We start from the raw sequence: 7,500 nt of genomic DNA, 5'->3' as shown, positions 1-7,500 counted from the left end.
CCCCCCCCCCCATCATCAAAGGCAATTATTGACTTGGGTTTTGAAGTGCAGATTATCAAGGTATTATTTCCTTGGAAGTGCAAGAATACCATAGATGTAGAAAGCAAGAGGAGCTGACTAATTTTCTAAAGAAGAGAAAGCACAAGTTGAGAAATTTAAATGACTCAATGTCTGAAAGAAATATGTTGGTTTTTTTCTGCAACTGTACAATGCCTCTTTTTTTTAAGGCAGGGGTTAAATAAGGTAACCAACACCATCATAGTTTTACCACAAGATAAAACACAGATGTTTATTTTTATTTTTTTAAACATTCAGTTGCAGGGTAGGTATACAGTTAATGAAAAGTATTACAGTCTGGGAATGCCGTGATTTAAAGGTTGCTTGAGTGATAACTGTACTAGTGATAAGAAAAAAAAAAAAAAGAAAGAAAAAAGAAAAGGAGTACTTGTGGCACCTTAGAGACTAACCAGTTTATTTGAGCATGAGCTTTCGTGAGCTACAGCATAGCATCCGATGAAGTGAGCTGTAGCTCACGAAAGCTCATGCTCAAATAAACTGGTTAGTCTCTAAGGTGCCACAAGTACTCCTTTTCTTTTTTCTTTTTACGAATACAGACTAACACGGCTGTTACTCTGAAACCTGTACTAGTGATACTAGTGGTTAGATCCTGCTCCTACTGAAATGCGTGGGAGTTTTTCACTGAGTTCAGTGGAAGCTGGACTAGGCCAAGTATTGTAATGTGGCGAGAAGAGGGACATCATGGAATTATTTGTCAATCTTTTTTTCCTTCCCTGCTCTAGAAGCAAGGGCTTGGAGACATGACAGAAGTTAACCCAATTATCACTTTTTTCCATTTCCCCAGTCCTTACTTCAAATATTAGAAGCTGCAAGTCACTATGATCAATAGCAGACAGCAACTGCTAAGCTGTCCACACTCATAGTTAAATTTGCGTCATGATTTCCACTGTATGTCCCTATAGTCCCAGAATTAGACTTCATCCCCAAATTCATTCTGGGATGGAACTTAGGTATGAAGGAGTGAAAACGTTCCGATAAATTGTTCTGTTGAAGGATTACTAAATGTTACAGGATTTGATTCAGTGCTCCCCTACACTGGTGTGAAACAAGTGTAACTCAGAGGAGAAAATTGTATTTCTCCCATAAAACTGGTGTGAGATCAGAATCAGGCCCTCAAACTTGAGTGCACATACTCAGCAGCACCTGCACTCACATGGTGAACTGTATGCATATGCGCTGTCATGAATCAGCATACTAAGGGCTACCCAGGTAGGCAGAGAACAGCACCATTGACTGCAAGTTAAGTTCTCTCCAAGTACAGATTCACATCATAGACCCAAATAACTTAGAAGGTCAGTTGTGTCAATAGCTCCCCTTTAGGAAAAGTCCCTCAGTGTACATTAGCATAATCAGCATGTTAAAAACTTTTCACAGTCAGGGGGATTCAAGTCTTTGACAGGAAGTGTAGATCCTGTTCCTCAGCAGTTGCTCTGCTACCAGGCAGTTCTTTCTCTACTGGCCAGACAAGAGCAGTAGTTCAGGCCCTCCTGTGTTGTTGCTTTCTTGTTCTTTATTTCTCTGGGGCTTTGGAGATTCAGCAAGATCAGTTTTTCTTCCTTTAACTCTTCTTCTTCTACAAAATGTATCCCATTTAGTGCTTTTAGGAAAACATTTCCACAGGGCTGCTATCTGGAGGCTTCCCTTACCAGGCTCTGTCACTTCTCTCAAAATGGCAGAGTGGTCAAAAAAGTACAGCAACATATGACAGAATTGTTTTGCCCTCAGCGCATAAGTCCACACCCTGCCAAAGAAAGGGGCTCCGTGTCAGACTGCTGAGAAGCAACCAAGTTCACCTGCCACAGTCATAGTTCCTTCCGTAAGCATCAGGACCTCACAGGCTAAACTCAGTTTCTTCACAGCAAAAGAGCCTACCCCAAGAGGCTACACTCAGATTCACCTGGTTGGTGGGGTAAGTGAACATCTACCCTCTTCCAGAAGCTACCATGCTCATGCACTTTATTGGGAATTATCCTTGGTTGGTAAAGAAGGAAGTATCCTTTCCTCCGGCAATATAACAAGGCTGGCCTATATTCTTGGGGGTCTGGGGGGGGGGGGTGGCCCCTCCGCATTCCCTGACTCTTCTGCATCTGAGGATGTGAAAAGATTTCCGTTCCATCCGAAAATTCCAGCTGACGATTTCCAGGTCTCGAAAAGCCAAACAGTCTTCTCTTTCTCATAAACACTAACACCATAAAAACCAACAACAACAGCAAAACCTAGGAAATCTTTGAAACATAAAAGAAAATAGTAGTGGCTGCACTGTGAAAGAGAAACTATCAGTGTGAAAATCAGTGCAGTTTGACAAGACCAGTGCCTTTGATTTCTTCCCCTGGAATTCATAGACACAGTGTGCAAGAGTTATCAATACTTTTGGCACACAGCCAGAAAAGAAAGAAGAGGATAAAATATCCACCTGCCTTCAAAATCAAAACTGAATGAAGCTATGCATCTGCATTCCTCTTTCAAGGACATCATCAAAACTGAATGAGAAAACCCTGATGGAGGCAAAAGAAGCGCTGCAAACCATGAGGCTGTACACAATTTAAGGCACTAAAGCTAACACAACTTCCATTCCCAAATCTGAAACCACAGTAGCATTTTTAACTAAGGAGATAGTTATTCTTTCTGAAAAGGCTTCTTCTTCAAAGACCCTATTGATGAGAAAGTAGAAGGAAACCTGACATAATTTTCAGAATAGCAGCTGTGTTAGTCTGTATCCGCAAAAAGAAAAGGAGTACTTGTGGCACCTTAGAGACTAACAAATTTATTTGAGCATAAGCTTTCATGAGCTATAGATCACTTCATTGGATACATGCAGTGGAAAATACAGTGGGGAGATTTTATACACACAGAGAACATGAAACAAGGGGGGTTACCATACACACTGTAACGAGAGTGATCAGGTAAGGGGAGCTATTACCAGCAGGAGAGAAAAAAAAACCTTTTGTAGTGATAATCAAGGTGGGCCGTTTCCAGCAGTTGACAAGAACGTGTGAGGAACAGTGGGGGGAGGGGGGAATAAACATGGGGAAATAGTTTTACTTTATGTAATGACACATCCACTCCCAGTCTTTATTCAAGCCTGATGTAATAGCCACACTATCAGAGGCTCATTCACCTACACATCTACCAATGTGATATGTGCCAGCAATGCCCCTCTGCCATGTACATTGGCCAAACCGGATAGTCTCTACGTAAAAGAATCAATGGACACAAATCAGATGTCAAGAATTATAACATTCAAAAGCCAGTTGGAGAACACTTCAGTCTCTCTGGTCCCTCGATTACAGACCTAAAAGTGGCAATTCTTCAACAAAAAAACTTCAAAAACAGACTCCAACGAGAGACTGCTGAATTGGAATTAATTTGCAAACTGGACACCATTAAATTTGTCTTGAATAAAGACTGGGAGTGGATGGGTCATTACACAAAGTAAAACTATTTCCCCCCCTACTGTTCCTCACACGTTCTTGTCAACTGCTGGAAATGGCCTACCTTGATTATCACTACAAAAGGTTTTTTTTTCTCTCCTGCTGGTAATAGCTCACCTTACCTGATCACTCTCGTTACAGTGTGTATGGCAACCCCCCTTGTTTCATGTTCTCTGTGTATATAAAATCTCCCCACTGTATTTTCCACTGCATGCATCCGATGAAGTGAGCTGTAGCTCACAAAAGCTTATGCTCAAATAAATGTGTTAGTCTCTAAGGTGCCACAAGTACTCCTTTTCTTTTGACATAATTTTGAATCCCTATGCAGTCTACCTCTAGGCATCCCTTTCTACTGCTTCTTTCCCAGAGGCAGCCATGTCTTGGTGTGACAATTTAAAAAATGTGACTCCTCTGGGCCATTATGAATTTCTCTCTCTAGAGAGAAAGACAACACAACTCAGATACATTAGGGGACTCATAGGAATGTTCTATTTTACAGTGTTTTGAGAAAGGAGAGTTGGGTGGGGGACAATATTTTTGCTGATGTGGGTTTCACAGGAGTAATGAGTTTTGAGAAGTAGTTTGAAAGGAGATAGGGTAGATGCTAGTTGCTCTAGAACACTGAAGGAATTTCAGGAACAGGAGGCAACAAAAAAGAAGGTTTGAAGATGAGAGTGAGAGGACACAGAGGGAGAAATGATGCAGAAATTATTGGTGGGTGCCAGTAGACAGCTTAGGTGTCTCTGTAGATGACATGTGTTTTCCATTCAGAGCAATGGCATCCAATTTTGTAGCCAGAAGACAGAATTGGCTCAGACCATGAATTGTAAATCCTCTGTTCTTCTGTATTCTCCAGAGCCAAATTTTTATTGAGTCCATGGAAACAGTGGAGCAGATTCTGTAATAATCTGGAGTAATTCCATTTAACTCAGTGAAGCTACAATGGTGTAAAATTGATGTGAGTAAAACCAACATTATTGACTCTGGAATACTGAGAAATCTAAACACTCATGGTTTGTTCCCTGTAAGTCCCACAAAAGGAATATAAGTACTATCAGAAAAACCAAACAGATATTTCAGTGATACTTCCCAAAGGAATATTCTCATTGGGGCTCCAACTACTATATTCAGAGTAAAGTTGTGAAGCCACAATCCCACAGCCAAACCCAGACAAACCTCCATTAACTCCTCATCTAGTCCAGCCAAATCCACAGCATGACAATAAACACATAGGCCTTGTAGGCTGAAAAAGACAAGTTTATGCCCACCTGTTAGGACCCAACTTCAAATAAATGGGCACTGAAGATGGTGCAGAACAGTTACTCACTAGACCTCAATACTGTTCCTCATCCATTCTTCTTTGATTAAAATAACATTAACAAAAACCACAATATTCCCTGGAGATTTTTCTCATTTGGTTGATCTTGCAGAGGCCTATCTTTTCATTCCCATGAGGCAATGCAATTGTAGTTCCCTAAAGTGTGCATACAGAATGCAATGCAAATCACCACTACAAGTGTCCCCAAATACTCAATACTCATCAAAGTCAGGTCAAGATCACAGCAAATCAACCTATATCTCTTCCTAAATAATATGATTATCTGAACCAGCTCAGATCCAGATCAATCTGATGCAGAATTGAAGGCACTCAGTCTTCAGGACCAGAAATACTTCCTTATTTATATGAACAAACTATCTATACTCTACCAGGAGGACAAGCTATTTCGGGCTAGAACCATTTATTTATTTAGATTTATAAAAGTACACATCCTTTGCTCTGGGTGCTGTCCAAGAATTTAAAATCATACCAGTTAACAGAATATGAAAACCCCAAAGCTCCCATACAATGTGCCAAAACAAACTGCTTCCAATTCACCCACCTACTTCAATCACTTAAATCAGCCTGGGAAAATAGCTGTCCTAAAGGTCATCAATGAGCAGATCAGTGGGTTCCAGAGTTAAGGACAGGGTACCAGGCCCACATCTGAACACAGTAGGGGCCCAAACAAGGAGAAAGCTGATTGGTGGACCACACAATAAGCCAGGAGGAGTGTCCCCCAACTAACAAATTTAATTCTGCTAGCAAAAACATTGAATCCCAAAGAACAGAATTGTTTGCTATTAGTTGGAACATTGAGGCAAATGCACACTTCCCTGAAAAAGAGCACCCTGAACCCTGGCAACTAGTGTTCTATCTCACCCCTGACTAAACTCCCTACTCTGCATCGTTCCTCCAACTTCAGTAATCAGCTAAAAATACTAAGGGAAAAAGTGAAAGTCCTCACAGTGCTAAAAAGGCCTAATAAACTCTGTTTCCTGAGCCTCAAATGGATATCCCTGACTCTTCCCTTGTAGCTTTCACACAGCTCAGATTGCCTAACTTAGGGACCTCTTCACCATCTAGGCTTAATTCCCCTAGCCTAAAAGTTTGGATGTAGAAAGGGAAATCTTTTGTGAGTTCAGCTCTAGGTTGGCCTTTGCTTCAAATCTATACTCCAAAATTTGGATTAAATGCTCTCCACTAATGTACAAAGAAAAACCTGGAAGCAGGATTAAACAAAGCACGGAACATCAACTAAAAGTTCAGGCCTGAGCATTAAGTAGCCTTTTAAGCTTAGATTTCAGATCTTCTTTCACATTTATGTTGGTGGATGTTTTTTAAGGTATCTGGATCTTCCAAGCCTGGGACCTAAAGCTGTCCTTCAGTCCTGAAGTTTCCCATGTTTTGAGCTATTATTTTGAGAATACCTTTATGTTCTATTCATTAGAACCATCATTGCCATAGCAATTACAATCACCAGTAGAGCTTCTGAAATTATGTTTATTCTTAACTTTACTGCATCTTCCATGAGAACAAGAGCATTTCTTGTTCTAATTTCTTCTGGTGTGTAACAGAATGCGTGGCCTAAGATGTTGGGCCTCTTGTCACATCTCTTGAACTATCCCTGGTTCCTCCTGGGATGAAAAATACCCATCATTCATGGAATGGTGGAGATAATAATTAGAATAAAAATTAATAGGTAAGGCATTTTCCATTTGACATCAGCAAGGAAGTGCAAGGCCAATGCTTTTATTCCATTCTTAGGTCACACTATTATACATAAAGTGTTGTCGCTTGTATCGTAATTATTACAGGAGACTCTGTTCCCTGCTAAACAAATAGCCTTAAAAACTACTCTCTCATTCACACACACAAGAGTTATGCGTGTAACTATCTTTGACTCAAATCCTCATTCATCCTGCACTATGCCCCCAATAGCTGGGCTTGGTTTAGGGCATTCCAAAGAGAGTAGTGGAAAGGAATCCTCCCATACTCCCAGACAGCTGAGATGCTCTATGACAGTTATTGCAACCATGAGGCTGCAGGAGCTCCTGCTCCTTTTATTCCTCTTTTCCCACTCCACAGGGGTAACGGACAATAGTGGTGGATCTATTGGCTCTGTCCTTCAGTCTTCCCTCATCCGATTCTTGCCCCACAACCCTTTGCACAGGGATAAGTCATAGTCTTCATGGAGCTCTGTGACATGGAGGGTGTCTGCTTCCTTGGTACAGGTTCTAGAAACCCTGCACCACCACCTATATAGCAGAAGTGCTCCAGAACTGGTCCAGTGCTTCTAGAGTTCTCAGAAACTACATCTGAGGGGGCATGTTTTTGTCTTATATAGGCATTTTCATTTTCAAAGCACTTTTCAAACCTTAACTAATTCTCACAGTATCCCTGTGTAGTAGGTATTTTCCTCATTTTATAGAAGAAGAAACTGAGACAGACAGGCTAAGGCTCACACTTTCAAAAGTGCCACTGCAGAGGTCTCCATTTGGGCACTCAAAAATTTAGGCACCTAAAATTACTGGACACCTTTGAAAACATTGACCTATGTGATGTGCCCAAGGCTGTGCAAGAAGTCTGTGTCTGAACAGGAATTAGAACTCAGGAGTTCTAGGCTCACAGCACTGTGCTCAAATTCTCTCTCCCGTCTTTCACTCCAAAGGG

The 7,500-nt window shown here is 41.1% G+C and overlaps 1 protein-coding gene across 4 annotated transcripts in view; it reads left to right on the top strand.

Annotated features, from left to right (window-relative positions):
- ZEB2 (zinc finger E-box binding homeobox 2) overlaps positions 1 to 7,500 on the top strand; it is a 131,531-nt gene that overhangs the window by 82,630 nt on the left and 41,401 nt on the right. The gene's annotated exons all lie outside the window — the stretch shown is intronic.

Source organism: Natator depressus, chromosome 11 (genome assembly GCF_965152275.1).
Source record: "Natator depressus isolate rNatDep1 chromosome 11, rNatDep2.hap1, whole genome shotgun sequence".
NCBI lineage: Eukaryota > Metazoa > Chordata > Testudines > Cheloniidae > Natator > Natator depressus.
Note: the sequence above shows the minus strand (reverse complement) of the source record. Positions and strands in the feature narration are given on the sequence as shown.